Source organism: Sinocyclocheilus grahami, unplaced genomic scaffold (genome assembly GCF_001515645.1).
Source record: "Sinocyclocheilus grahami isolate Dianchi unplaced genomic scaffold, SAMN03320097.WGS_v1.1 scaffold452.1, whole genome shotgun sequence".
Lineage (NCBI taxonomy): Eukaryota > Metazoa > Chordata > Actinopteri > Cypriniformes > Cyprinidae > Sinocyclocheilus > Sinocyclocheilus grahami.
This window is the reverse complement of record NW_015505631.1, coordinates 82,055-98,094: the sequence shown is the minus strand read 5'-3', so window position 1 is coordinate 98,094 and position 16,040 is coordinate 82,055.

The window sequence follows — 16,040 nt, the reverse complement described above, 5'->3', positions numbered from 1 at the left end:
GTATCTGCCGCCTCTCACAGTTGAGATGTACGCGGTCACGCTCTGAAGCTCCAGTGCTCAGGTATGTTCTCGGGGTTAATGGTCCTTGTCTCAATTCCTCCCAGCATCCCTCCCTCCTGCAGCGGTGCTCCGATCACATGACCTCTGACACACTGGCTCGACTCCTGCCTCTCACAAATGCGATCACCCTACTGGACATATCATCTTGTATCTGTCTCCAGATTGTGATTGATATTGAATATATATATATATATATATGAGCTTCACTAGGTTTTGAAACAGAGCCTCTGTTTTCTGCTTATTCCTTATTTCTCTGTTCATTTTCATCTATAAAAAAAATCAAATCACTAATATCCTGATCTCATTATCGTCCCACTATGTATATATGTTTTTAAAATCACAAACATTTGCACTTTTTATCCTCTCTCGCCCGTATTCCACATCCTCCATTATTGATCCCATTACCATCATCCCTTCTTTATTTCCTTCCTTCTCTCTGCATTTCTCCCTCACTCTCGCTCAAATCCCAAATGTGCTTTATTGGTGCAGCGCTCATTGTATTGCCAACACAGTTCTCATGGTTCAGACGTGGCACTGCATTCAATTTTATATAGAATCTGTCATGCAGAAACATTACAGGACATAAATATTTATTTTTCTGCCCCACATCAGACCTGGTAATGGACTGCCTTTAACTGAAAAAATGAGTGTTTACTATTGTCATTTTGCATTATTGACACACTATTTTCCTAATTAATGCTGTTCAGTTGCTTTGACACAATCTGTATTGTTAAAAGCGCTATATAAATAAAGGTGACTTGACTTGACTTGACATCACTGCTGCCTCAAACTCCATCTGTTCCACACACTTTCTAATTCCTCCCAGATCCTCTCCCTATCTCACCCTCACTTTATTTTTTGTTTGCTTTTATTTTTCTGAACTCATATTTTACATCTTCTCTGGCTATCTATCTCTCTCACCCATCTGGTCTGAGTTGCCACAGGAGAAAAGGACAGAAAAAGCACTTCTGAGCGATTGATCCATGAAAATCAAAGAGCAAAATCACCTCCAATGAAAAAAGAATTTCACTTTACAGCGTGCTGGACAACAACAGACAAAGAGCTGCGGCTTTTTAGCTGCTATAGACGGCTTATTTAGAATAAAGACGACAGAATAAAGAGAGAGATAAAACACATGCAGCAAACAAAAAAGCCCTGCCTGAGTTTATTTGTTTTCACAGGATTTGTCACACTTTCTTTGATGGCTTCTTCGGTTCTTTTATGCCTGATGATAATTCTGTACTTGCGGTATGGTGTTTCATTATTTGCTCTCTGGGAAACATTTATTGCATTTTCATCTGCAGTCATCGCAATACCAGCGGACATGACATGCAGCATGAAGTGTAAACAAAACAGAAAAAAAAACCCATCAAACTTTGGAAACCATAGATGGGTTTCAGCGGTGATGGTTTCGCTCATGAATATTAACTTCACTAGATAACCTTGATGGACTATCCATTCATGTAACCTAATTAATATTCATAAGTCAAGCTTTTGTCAGTTAGATTCGTAAATCAGGATTCTTTTTCTTTTTTCAGATTGTATTTTTTGTATTTCAAATGGTATAGCATTTTAGCTTGTCAACATGTCCAATGTAATTTTTATATAATATTTAATAAAATATATACTATATTTTATCATATACATATTTAAAATATATATATAATATATTATATTAATATATTTTTAGACATTTTTCAAGTCAGAAAAATATTTCTGTTAAAAAAATGTATACATATACAGTATATGCGTATTATATCATATTTTTATTATATTATATTATATATAATTTATAGCAAATATTTAAAACAGTAATATATTTAAATTATATTAACATATTAAATAGTTGTTTTGCCTTTTTTGATTTATATTTGTAATGAATATATATATATATATTAGTAAATTGTAAATTGTAATGCAATACCTTTTAGAGAGCATAATTAGTGCATTAATCTAATTACGCTGTTGAAGATGTAATTATATATATATATATATTTACATTTGCAAGAAACAGCTGATGTTTTACACTGACTCCAGGTCACTGAGTCATTCTAATAAAATTATTCTCAAGTTGAATGAGCTTACAAGCCAACTTGGCAGTGAGATGCAATATCAAACAAGCTTTATGTTTAATCAAATGTTTTTTGGCAAAACGCTTTTGTTTGTACATGACTTTATCCATACAAATATCCTAGTTGCATTTCCAAGACATGTTGATCTGGAATCTGTATTGTTCACAAGTCAAATGTCAACAATTCATGTAAACAATCGTTCTTTTCACTCAAGCATGTGTCATATTTTACAAACTTTATATTTACACTTCCTGGTAGGGGTGTGGGTGATATGGCAAAATATCACAGTTTTTCAGGAAGGATTACGATCCACAATCTTATTATAATTATTATTTTCATGTTGGTTTTTAAGACTATTTTGCAAGTTACTGAGCAGTAAAAACTAGTAGGCCCTGCAGCTAATATAAGTCAAAATTTCTCATGCTTATCGAGGAGATGTAAACAGTCAGAACAAAGAAACAAATGAGAAGCAATAGAACAAATAAATACAAGAGAACAGAGATACAAATGCAAACAGTGCGTTGAATTTTTTTAATGAAGAAATACCGCAGATATTGAATAAAGAAATCAAATGTAAAATACAACACTATATGAATGAAATATACATTGATTTTTATTAAAGATACAAAAATGATTTGGTCAAGAGCAGTGAGTGATTTTCTCTTTTTCTTTTGTTGTTTGATTAACAGGCTGCTGTCACTTTAAGACCGAATACACAGATCCAGTATCATGATCCACATCCGATTTTATTCCAAATGTTAAGACATAACAGAGTGTACATTTTATGTTAGATTTTGCTATCAGTTACACACATTTGGGTGTTATGTTACATGTTCTGTTTATTGCTTTTTTAGGTTAGGTTAGGTTAACGTGTGTTACCATGACGTTGTTTTGTGTCAATGTGAATGACTCTGTGCACCTGCTGTATACTAGTATATATTTCAGCTTGTGGAAAAGCTATTTGTGATAATGGATTTTGATACTTCATGTCACTTCAATCTTTTACCCCATGCATTGTTTAAAATGCTTTTTTTTCAGTTTGTAAATTGCAGTTCCTTTAAATACTTTGGTCAGTTCAAGAATAATGTATGCAATTTCATATTATTTATTTGGAAGATCTAAAAGCAGAATTCATTTGAAAATGAATTTGAAAGAATTAAAAGCAATTTCATGTCTATCCTTGTATTGTTCAGCTGGTCAAGGTTGATGTGGTATTTAGAAAGTAATTAGTAAATTGTAATGCAATACCTTTTAGAGAGCATAATTAGTGCATTAATCTAATTACGCTGTTGAAGATGTAATTAGTAGTTAGTAATGAATTACTTTTTTAGAGTAACTTGCCCTACACTGGTAGTATAGATGTATGCATATTTTCCATTGCATGCTTTCTGATCTGATCTACTAAACACTGCCAATTTTCCTCTCACTTCTGTTAATTTTTTCAGTGCAGGTATTTTATAGGTCACTGAATACATGCACAGATCATACGTTTTATTCTTTCTCCGTGCAGGTGCAAAAAGTTCACCCATTTGAAATATGATCAGGCTTCCAAACTATAGCAAATTACAGTCTTCGGTGCTGTTTGATAGGAACATTTCCCTCATCGCATTGCTTCCCAAAGGAGTTCAGCGCAGCCTCCAGACTCTGTGCAAAATCCAAAGCAGTGTATGCCAACAGTGAGCGCGCCAACCCTCCCTCTGCCTGATGTTTTCCACGCACAACGTGACATATGCTGATTATGTAAATGGCGGAGCGGACCACCAGCCACTTGCGTAATTTCTGGAAGTAAATAATATTTTCCCTCCTTTAAGACCGAACTTTAAATGTTTCAATGTGACAGGCCTGCAATTTATGAGGGCGAAATGCTTGGCAGAAAATGGACGTTTGTGCACGTGCGTATGCGCACGAAAGAGCTCATTTACATTGGTGTAGCAGTGCAAGCGTGCAGCAGTATGTCGGTCGCTCATTTATGAACGCTGGTGTTTAGCTAATGTTTGTAGTGTGCATATGATTACATCTTCATGCAAATGTTACTGTCTCATCATTGGCATTGGCTTGTGAGAGTATCTGTCTTGTTAAGGCAGCGACACCTGCTCTGTGTACGCGATTAGTGCCTGCAGTCAGTGGCGTTTACATGCCTTCGGTAATTAAATCGTTTGGTCTGCCTCCCTCCATCACAAGCACTGCAAGCGTGATCAATGACTGAGCGGAGAGAACTGGCTGCAAACTGACACAAGCGAGATTGAAGGTAGTGTAAGAGGGCAGGGAGAGGGATGGGGTCAAAGGTCAACAACAACATATTAATCACTAGTATTTCATTGTCAATTTTTTTTTTTCCAAAATCTAAATTATGCCCGCCATATACCTGTTTGCCATTGTCCGACCCTGCCTGTTATGGCCACGTCTCTGTCTTCTGCTCAGAATAAAGCTTGCACATGGATCCCCACGTCTCACGTCTCTGTCGTCCCATTACAGAATACTCGGCCACACAAGGATCCAACAGCTATTCAAGTGGACATTGGCCAGGTATGGACACTGTAAGAATATTACTAGCCCTTAAACAAGGCCCACGATCGCTGGAGAACTATATTAGAGAATTTCTAGCCATAGCACATTATGCTGATCTACCAGACTGTCTTCTGAGAGTTTTTCTGTGACGGCCTGAATCAACCTCTGCGATCTGAGCTTAGACGCAAGGGTCCACGTTCGTCACTGAGTTGTTTTTTGGATTTTTCTTTGTTGACTGCTGGCTCTCCATTCACTGTGGGTATCGCGGAGGAACGCGACCCCACACTCATATTACTAGCCCTTAAACAAGGCCCACGATCGCTGGAGAACTATATTAGAGAATTTCTAGCCATAGCACATTATGCTGATCTGCCAGACTGTCTTCTGAGAGTTTTTCTGTGACGGCCTGAATCAACCTCTGCGATCTGAGCTTAGACGCAAGGGTCCGCGTTCGTCACTGAGTTGTTTTTTGGATTTTTCTTTGTTGACTGCTGGCTCTCCATTCACTGTGGGTATCGCGGAGGAACGCGACCCCGCACTCACTCCTGTAATGGCCCCCGCACTAGATTACGCTCACAAAATGGCGGCGACAGATGAGCCTGATCACAAAATGGAGGAAACAACAGCGCCCCGTCAAGTCACAGCTGATCGTCAAGAGTCAAGTCAAGTCATAGTTGATCGTCATGAGTCAAGTCAAGTCAGAGTGGATCTTCATGAATTAAGTCAAGTCACAACTGCTCTTTCTGAGTCCCATCATGTCATAGTTTATTATCATGAGTCTAGGCAAGTCACAGCTGATATTCATGAGTCTAGTCAAGTCCCAACAGATCTTTCTGAGTCGAGTCTAGTCACAGTTGATCGTCATGAACCAGGTCAAGTCATAATTGTTCTTCAGGAGTCAAGTCAGGTCACCGCTGATCTTCCTGAGTTCAGTCAAGTCACGGTTGATCATCATGAGTCAGGTCTAGTCGCAGTTGATCGTCATGAGTCAGGTCAAGTTACAGTTCATAATCATGAGTCTAGTCAGGTCACAACAGATCTTCATGAGTCCGGTATAGTCACAGTTGATCGTCATGAGTCAAGTTTAGTCACAGCTGATTTTCATGAGTCAAGTTTAGTCACAGCTGATTTTCATGAGTCAAGTCTAGTCACAACCGATCGCCCTGAGTCAAGTCTAGTCACAACTGATCGTCAGGAGTCAAGTCTAGTCACAACTGATCGTCAGGAGTCAAGTCTAGTCACAACTGATCGTCAGGAGTCAAGTCTAGTCACAACTGATCGTCAGGAGTCAAGTCTAGTCACAACTGATCGTCAGGAGTCAAGTCTAGATCATCAGGAGTCAAGTCTAGTCACAGTTGATCGTCATGAGGCGAGTCAAGTCATCGCTGATCGTCATGAGGCACGTCAAGTCACAATTGATTGTCATGAGTCAGGTCTAATCACAACAGATCTTCATGAGTCAGGTCAAGTCTCAGCTGATCTGCCAGAGCCTCGTCACGTCTCAACTGTTCGTCCAGAGCTATGGAGGCCGTTTTTTAATTCTTTGTGTGCTTTGTGTCTGCCAAAGAGGTCGTTTGTGAACTTTTGTCCTGTCCCGACCCAGCCAAGGAGGCTGCCTCTGAACACCCAGCCTTATCTGTCAACCCCAATGTTCTGTCTGTGTTTTCTGTCTCTGCTTTTTCGTTATTACAGTCTTCGCCATGGTCTCCTGATCGGTGTGGTTCACCGGGGGGGGTTCCCTGTTCCTTCTGCTCCACCGTGGTGGTCCTCCGCTCCCGTCTGCTCTGCTGTGGTGGTCCTCAGCTCCACCTGTACTGCCGGCTCCACCCTGCCTCCCTGCTCCGCCGGCTCTGCCTCAGTCCCTGGTCCGATTCAATGATCTATGCTAAGCTACATCTAAAAGTGCTACCGCCAGACCCGGAGATCGGCTGAATGGATTCGAAAACGGTAAAACTCAACCGTTTAACTCTAGGGGAGTTGGAAAGTGAGCCTATTTTCAAAAATAGTGGAGTGTTTGTTAGTGTTGGAGTAACGCATTACAAGTAGCGGGAGTTACATAATCAACGCATTACTTTTTAATTTACAAGAAAATATCGGAGTTACTTTTCAAATAAGTAAGGCCAGTTGCTTCGTTTTCCCATTTATTGATTGACAGCTCTCCTGTCCTCATGTTGAGAGAAATCAGGAGTAAGTGCAGAGGCGTTGTGTGTACAGGCTGTATGAACATGTTACTGTAGTTCTAGACTAAATGTGAACATGCATTTACTCATCAATTGCACAAAAACAAGATTCAGTATTCCCTAAAATAAAATAAAAAACAGTGAAATGAAAAATCAGAATATGATGCAAACCTGCAATATTTAAATGTTAACAAAAAATAATGTATTTATTCCCATTTTATTAACCAGTGTCTTTGCTGCTGATCCAATTCAGCCATACTAATGAGCAAAAATGACTTTGTTTTCCTTCTTTTTTTAATAATCAAAATACAAGCAAGCCCAGGTCAGATGTGGAAAAGTAACACATTTTTTTTTTTTTTTTTTTTTTTTTTTTTAGTTAAGCTTGTAGTACTCATGTAACTAAAAATAATGAATAAAAACTAGACATAAAAAAAATTTAACTTACAAAACCAACAAAATTCAATTTTAATAAAATAATTCAAGATATTAACAAAAACTATAATAGTATATCAATGATTTCAGTATCAATATTTTTTGTCAACAGCAATGTCTTTGAATTATTGTCCTTTGGTAGTTGTTTTCAGCAAATATTGACATATGATTAATTTGTAATGAAATTAACTGGAATATTGTGCATTTAATTCAATTTATATATATTTTTTTATTAGTATACAGTCCTGGATAGGCCTGCCTTATGAGTTTGAGACTATTTATTTATTTATTGATTGATTGATCGATTCTTTAAAAAAAAAGAGAGAGAGAAAAAGAAAAAAAGTAAAACCAATCATTAAATAATTCAATTTGTGAACCAGCGAGGATAATACAACAGCTATAAGTGTTGTCTATTTATTACCTGTATATTATTTTGAGGTGCCCATTCTTTCTCTCTCATCATGTTCAATTCAGACAGCAAGCTCACAGCTCAGATAAAACCATTCATTTTGCTCTGTTGCTGTAGATGCAGCAAACACTGTCATTATAGTCCCAGTATTTTAGTACAGTGAGATAGGCAAAACACTGCACATCATTGGCTTCTAGTATTTTTCTTAAAAGTATTTCAGCAGTTCTACAGGTGACTTTCTGCAGGGTGTTTATGCAGCATCAAGGACAATCAGGTCAAAGCCTGCCAAAATTAGCCATCCAAGATTAAATGAAGTGTCTTCTTTGCACAGAACTGTCCAACATTTCCTCAGGATTCTGGTTCATGCCGCCTCGTCTTTCTCCCTCCTCCTCCTCCTCCTGCGCTCAGGACTCTTGGCTGGCTGACCTTGGGTGGCAGCGGATCAGAGACAGACAGCTAGGTGTAGAGGCTCCATCCATCTTTCAAGCAGCTGCCAGCTTCTCTAAACAGGCCGGGAAAACAATCCCTCACTAGGGAGCCTTCCCAGAGCGCCTGGCCCACGTGGCATAATCGTTCAAATTACCTGAGATCCCTGGACCATGGCTGGACCTTATAGTGAGGGTAAATACACCTCCTGCATATACGGATGGGAATCTAAGGGAGTTTAATGGTTTGGATTCTGAATTCACTGAATGATCTGCTGCTTTTAGTCGATTTGAGGAAGAATGTTTGGATGACAAACTGCTTTCACAAAACTCAGAAGTCTGTTATCAAGTTATAAGAATGATTTCTGATGTCATAACTTTTTGTTCAAACAGTAAACCGTGTGTGTGCGTGTATTAATATATTTAAATGTAATTAAATTTGACATGCCAGAATTTTTTTTATATTTTCCATTAAGCACTGCTTATGTATTTTAGATAGATAGACAGATAGATAGATAGATAGATAGATAGATAGATAGATAGATAGATAGATAGATAGATAGATAGATAGATAGATAGATAGATAGATAGATAGTCTCTTTCACTATCTTCAATCTGGAATAGACACAACAGATTTAAAAGGTATATGAAAAGAAGTCATTGTGGTTTCTCAAAAAGATAAAAAAAATATTTTTTTTTGTTAAATTATCAAATTAAAAATGGGAACATTTATAGGAATTTTAGTGTAAAAAAATTAAGTATGTGTTGATTTTTATTTATTTAGTACATCTGGCACATTTTACATTGAAATTCTACAATACAATACAATACAATTTTACAATACAAAAAATATAATTTGGTCCTTAAAATTATTACTTATTAAACATAATTAGATATATAAATGTACACTACCGTTCAAAATTACAAAAAAAAAAACTTTTATTCCTTATGGACGCATTAAATTGATCAAAAGTGACAGTAAAGACTTTTGTTCATCAAACAATACTGAAATAAATGTATAATGGTTTCTACAAAAATATGAAGCAGCACAACTGTTTTCAATGTTGATAATAATCAGAAATGTTTCTTGAGCAGCAAATCAGCATATTAGAATGATTTCTGAAGGATCATGTGACACTGAAGACTGGAGTAATGATGCTGAAAATTCAGATTTGATCACAGAAATAAATTACATTCTAGAATATATCCAAATAGAAAACAGCTCTTTTAAATTGTAATAATATTTCACAATAGTACTGTTTTACTGTATTTTTTTATCAAATAAGTGCAGCCTTGGTGAGCAGAAGAGACTTCGAGAAAAACATATTAATAAAGACTACTTATTAAAATCCAATAAATCTAAACAAAACTTTATGCAGAAGTTTGAATTTAAACTCTAAGAAAAGATTTTTAAATCACAGAAACTATAGCAAGTTACTTGTTAACAAAACAAGCGTGTTCCAATCGTCATGACAACAGTTCTGAAGCCGATTTTGAATTTCATAGCAGTGTTCCATTCACGTTAGTGAAAAAAATGCAGATATTCCAAAACCGTTAACAGAACTGTCCATCATGCAAATCACTCCAGCATTTCTTTACATGAAACCAGTTCTAGATTCCCAGTCCTAGCTGCCTGTTCAACTCATGCATTTACACATTATCTGACACGCTCACATTACGAGACTTCATTGGTTTTATTTACTTCATTCCTTCAATCCTTTTTATTAATTCGCCTGTTATTCCAGTTAAGCACTCGACACGCTGTTATCAATTTCTGGATAAGATCCATTTGTTTCTTCGGCCTCCTTCCTGTTTGGAGCCCTCATCTGTGGCCTATTGAATGTCTCGTTCTGCGTGTTCCACTAATTTCCTCATCTTTTTTATTCCCCGGTACTTGTCTCTTCCTCCATTTTCGTTGTACACCTCTCTCAGGGAAAAAAAATAAAATGATAAGACATCTCACTCTGAGGCAGTTTGGTCCAATGTGGTAATCAGTTGCAGTGTGAGAGGAAAGTGCTAGCGAGCTATTTGGATCATTCTGCTTTAATCTAAGAGACGTTTGGGCCGCGGAGCATGCCGTTAAAAGTGGATTTGGGGTGCTCTAAAAGCCATAGAGAGAGACATATTTCTTTGAAAATGAAGCACCTCATAAAACCTTCCTGAGCCTGAATGATGACAGAATGCAAAACACTCCCGGAAAAGCTTGCCTCTATGGCGACTACATTGTTGTGGCCTGCATTGTGCTGAAGAAGAGAGTCATGTACGTGTGTGAATGACATTACAGAGGATCACAGAGCGGAAGAGCAGCACATGCACACTGAACAGGCTCTTGAACACAACTGGAGGCAGGGAAGCAGGCTTCTGGACAACTGTAGGCTTTAGATAATACCCTGTTTTCTGTCTGAGAACCAACAGACGTTTTAAGATGCTGTGTGTCAAATGAATGTCAGTAGAAAGATAGAAATCAGACAAAATGTATATGTAGTAGCTGTCAACGTCCACTTAAATTGAGAAAAACATTTCAAAAGATATTTTGGGATGAAAAATGAAAATTCTGTATGATCGCACATTCGTAAATCTGATGTGAACAAATATTTTAGAGATTTTACTGAATATTTTTATGACATTTTGGTCATAAAAATCTATTGTATTACTTTAAAAGTCTTAATATAATGTATATAATATTATAATATAATTTTGTTTACATAACATATGTACAGTATGTGTACAGTGTATATTTATTATGTATATATATATATATATAAATACACACAGTATATATTTAGAAATTATTTTCATGTATATAAATTTATATATTTATATTCTTATTTTATATTATATATAAATATTTTTAAATATAAATTTATTTTTAAATATATACATTCATGTGTTTGTATTGATATATACATAATAAATATACACATTATGCACACGTTATGTAAACAAAACTTTTATTTTGGATGCGATTAATCGCGATTAATCGTTTGACAACACTAAATATAATATAATATAATAAAATATATGCACAAGCAATTTTTTTTGGTACTTTTCGTCCTTTTTGTTTGTTCCACAGACAGCAAATTGTTTTGGAACGACATAAGGGTGGGTGAGTAGATAATGACAGATTTTACATTTTTGCTGAAGTGTTCCTTTAAGTAATGTCTCAAATTTTGCAAATCATTCCCAAGGCCAAAAATGTTGACTACTCTAGTGGTCTTGAAGATTACAGCATGGTCTGAATGCATGTGTGTCTGATCCAGACTGCGGTCCATCTCCATTTGGCACTGTGTACGCTGGACTGAGCACAGACGGCAGTGGCTCTTTGAGGGGAAAATCTTTCCAAGGGACCTGAGAGACCCCGCATCTGTGACGGTGTCCGCATGCGTGGCACGTGTACGAATGCAGATGGTGGAAGACGTGGAGATGGCAGCTGCAGTCGATGAGCAGCGCTGGGATGATGAAGTGGGCAGGGCAGGTAGAGGGGGTTGCTTGCTCACCTATAAAAACCGCAGTCCTCGCGGGAGCTGAGTCAGCGTGCGGTATGGCGTTCAGCAGAGCTGCATGCGTAATTCCACCAAAGACCCATTTGTTTAGGTGTCTCTGCACCCCTGCATGGAAATAACTCAAAGAAGCTCCAGTGGGGCGTGGATGCACAAAAAAAGACATTGGAACAGATGGCTTGAGCTCATTCTAGGCCCACTCATCAAACTAGCATTGTGAGGCATCCAAACGTGCACTGTAAAAAAAATTCTGTAAAATTTACAGCAACTGTGGTTGCTGGAATTTTACCGTAAAAAGAACGGTAGCGGCGTTTTAGGTTTTACGGTTTTAACTTAAATTTACAGTTAAATACCGTAATTTAATTAACTTATATGATGTTAATATACCTACCTGTTGAAGTACTGAAATCTGTTTTGTACCTTTGTAATACACTGATAACCACCAAATGCAGGAGGTGATGAGAAAGTCACATGATGAACTAAAGTCCATCACAAGCAGCTTTTAAATAATAACATATATAGAAGGTGCACAGCGTCATTCACACAAACACTAAACACCATCACGGTAACACACATGAAACTGAAATAATGCAATAAACATTCATTTAACAACATTAGGTGTAACACACAACCCTAATATACAAAACTGATAAGAAAAAACTAAGAAACAGTTATTTCAACAAAAAAACATCAAATTTGAAATGTAACACAGGGAATTCTGGGAATGTCAATTTACGGTTATTCACTCCAAAAACGGTATGCTACCATAAAATTACATGTAATGTCCAATACAGTTTTTCACCGTATATAGTAGGGGAATTTACCGTTAACCATTTAACAGGTTTTTACTGTAGCATTTTTACAGTCTTTTACCATTAAATTCAGTCATTTTTTACAGTGTGGACTGAGAATGCCTAAAACATTCAATTCAGTTGCTGAATTTGATTTGAGGTTAGCGGCATGCAGAATTGGATTTCAAATGTATGCATCTAATAGTGAAATGGGTTGCAATTCATTCAAACTGCCTGAAGCGCTGTTTTTAAAACATGTATTTACATATATAAATAAATGCATGTTTATATTTCTTTTTGCAATTCATTCAATCCTTTTAATCGAATATGCATGATTTCTTTCAAAAGAGACTTCTTTTAAATATATAAGAATTAAATATATATATATATAATTTTATAACTGCATCAATTGTATTATTTAGCATTTAATTTTTTATATTGCATATTTTATTTAATTATTCTTAATTGAACTCAAAACCCATTTTATGGACGATTGTGGAAGAATAATGCTCTAATTTACTGCACAATCTTGAAAACGTAAAGAGTGAAGCAAACATTATTCATGCTTTGTGTTGGACAAATGAAATTCCACCGTTGCGTGACTTGAATTTCATTGCAATGCAATTTAATAAAATTCCTCTTCCTGCCATTCCAATTCAAATTCAACATCCTGTGGATTAATTTCCAGACTCACGAATCAAAAGGTAATCAATTCTTAAATTGTGAATTTCGCCCAACCCTGCAGCAAACGTGCACATCTTGGCATTAACGCAAATCCTGGAATGGCCATCGCCGCACTGAGTCATCATGTTTGTCACAGTGAAGAGCGAAGAGAAGACGGCCCTGATCACCTTGCACGAGTTCCTCAGAGCCGCAGATGATTGCTTAATGTGCTGTGCTGCTGCCATTAAGCTGCTGCTTTCAAGATGCGTACAGATGCTCTCTAAACCTCCAAGTAATCAGATGAGGACTGTGTAAGGTGGCACGGGGAGCAGTTTACAAATGATCACGCAGGATGGAGCGAATACAAAAGTGCAGACAGAGACTGTAATTAGGACAGCTCCCCTGGCGGTATAGAGGTGCATGTGTGTTACTCCTTTGTTTGATTTCGCACTGCATGTGTCAAAATCACATTTACTGTGCTTACATGCACCTATTTTGTTTTATTTGCGTTAAATTAACTGAGTCTGCACATGCTAAATGTACCGTTTACATGAACCCTAAACCAAGAGGCCAAGGTTTGACTGGTTAGTAGGCCCCTGCTGGTAGATGCTGAAACTGCACTATTCTGCAGTCAAAGTGCTGGTTAGTCAATTTATGGACATTGGGTATGTACTGTATATGGGGATTTTTACATTTTGATCTGGCCAGCAACATACAAATTAGAAATTATAAAAATAAATTTGATGTTGTCCCTTTTTGATGAAATGGACTTACTCTCAGGTTATGATATAAAAAGTAATTTATTTTAATTGTATGTATTAAAATATTGCAATATGTTAATATTTAAAATAACAATGATAATAATAATTATTATTATTATTACTAGTAGTAGTAATAGTAGTAGTAATCTAATATGTGCCAGCCTCTCACTTGAAATAACTAAATAATTTTAAGAAATTGACTTAATCTCAGATTATATAATTTCATTATATTTGTAATTACAAAATCATTATTTTAAAATTATTTTCAATTATATAGAAGTTTAAAAAATGTATTATATTCATAATCTTATATGTGCGGCCTCACATATAAATGAATGAATTAATTAATTAGTTAATTTAATGAAAATGATTAATGATTCATTAAATGATTAAACTAATTATTTTAAAATTTGTATATTATATAAAAATAAAAAATAATAATTATTATTATTACTAGTAGTAGTAGTAATCTAATATGTGCCAACCTCTCACTTTAAACAATTTATTTATTTAAATTTTTATGGAATGCACTTACTCTCAGATTATGATATTAATTATTATTTTATATAAAAATGTAAATAATGTAATTATATTTGTAATTTAATATCTGCAGGCCTCCTACTTTAAATAAATAAATAATGTATTTAAATAAAACTATTGAAATGGATTAACTCTCAGATTATAATATAAAAATTATTATTTTAAAATTATTTTATATTGTGTACAACTGTAAAAAATTTAATTATATTTGTAATGTAATATGTGCCAGCCTCCCACTTTGAATAAACAAATAAATAAATACATACTGTACATGCATGCATACATACATTTCTGTTATGTTTCAAATGCTTGGTGTAGCATTACTGAGGATGGTAATTCTGTTGTTATAAAAATAAAAATACAGATTGTTCACATAAACAACAAGCCGCTCATGAAGAACTGCAAAGCTGAATGTCCTTGATTTCAACACTTTTTAATGAACTCACTGTTGGGGGGGATAAAGTTATAAAGTCTGGCCAGGGCACAAACCCAAAAGTTAATCTTTCAACACTCTTAAAATGAGAAAAAAAGTCATTAAAAGTTTAATGCTATTAAATCATTTAAAACTATAGACTGTTTCCATAGTTTTCCCAGGCACAGAAAAGTAGCAGTAATTGAATAATCAAGCAGCTACAGCTTCACTTCTGTTTATGTATTCAATAGAACTCGCCCTATACTTGCAAATTCAATCTCTCCTGTACCACCATGCACGTCTACAAACATCTAGTCTTGTTTTTCTTATCTTCTGCACATTCTGAACAGCTGCTATAATGCATCTTGTTCGAGACAAATGAATAGACTTTTTTATTTTTGCTCACTGGTACTCAAATGAAAGAGGCCATGCACCGATAGACAGCTGGACGAGAGAGAGAGAGAGCGAGGGAGGAGGAATATATGAACCTTGTTTTGTTTTTGTTTTTTTTGCTTTCCTTTGAGTTATTTGTGCAGGAGCTGTGCTGCAAACATTTGCCTACTGAAGTGATGTAGTCAGCAAGAACAAAGCAGCGCTGTGACTCACTAATATTAGACCATTCTGCCCCTCTGTTACTTCAGAATCACCTGCACTGCATCCCAGTGCGAGCATATGGAACGTCTTAAAGGAATAGTTCACCCCAAACAAGAAAATCACCTACTCACCCTCATGTCATTCTGAATCTGGAGGATATTCTTTCTTCAGTGCAACACAAAGACATCAGATTGTCCCAGCTGCTCTTTTCCATGTAATGAAACCTGTCAGTGATCAGTTAAAAACCACATGAAATGTTTTGACAAGCATTTTTCAGTTCCTGTGTTTATCCCTAGGTCTATGACACCTGGAGAGAGCTAGTATTCATATTCATCATCATGGCAGTTGCTCAATTGCCACATGTAGCCCAGGAAGTATGCAATCAGGATACTGCCATCTTGGAACTTATTAGCCAATGAATGTCATGTGATATGATCATTATATTATATTATATAATATTAGAAGTTTTTGCAGAAATAAATTATATTAAAGTGTAAAAATGTTTAGAGCTGGTGGATGTTAGAGACCTTGCGCTCCTCCACCTTCTGTTTGAGGATGCCCATGCTTGGCCAATCCATCACTTTTACCCTCAGCTTCTTTAGCAAGGCAATGGTCATCTTGGAGGTTTGTTTGGGGTCATAATCATGTTGGAATACTGCCCTGCGGCCCAGTCTCCGAAGGGAGGGGATCATG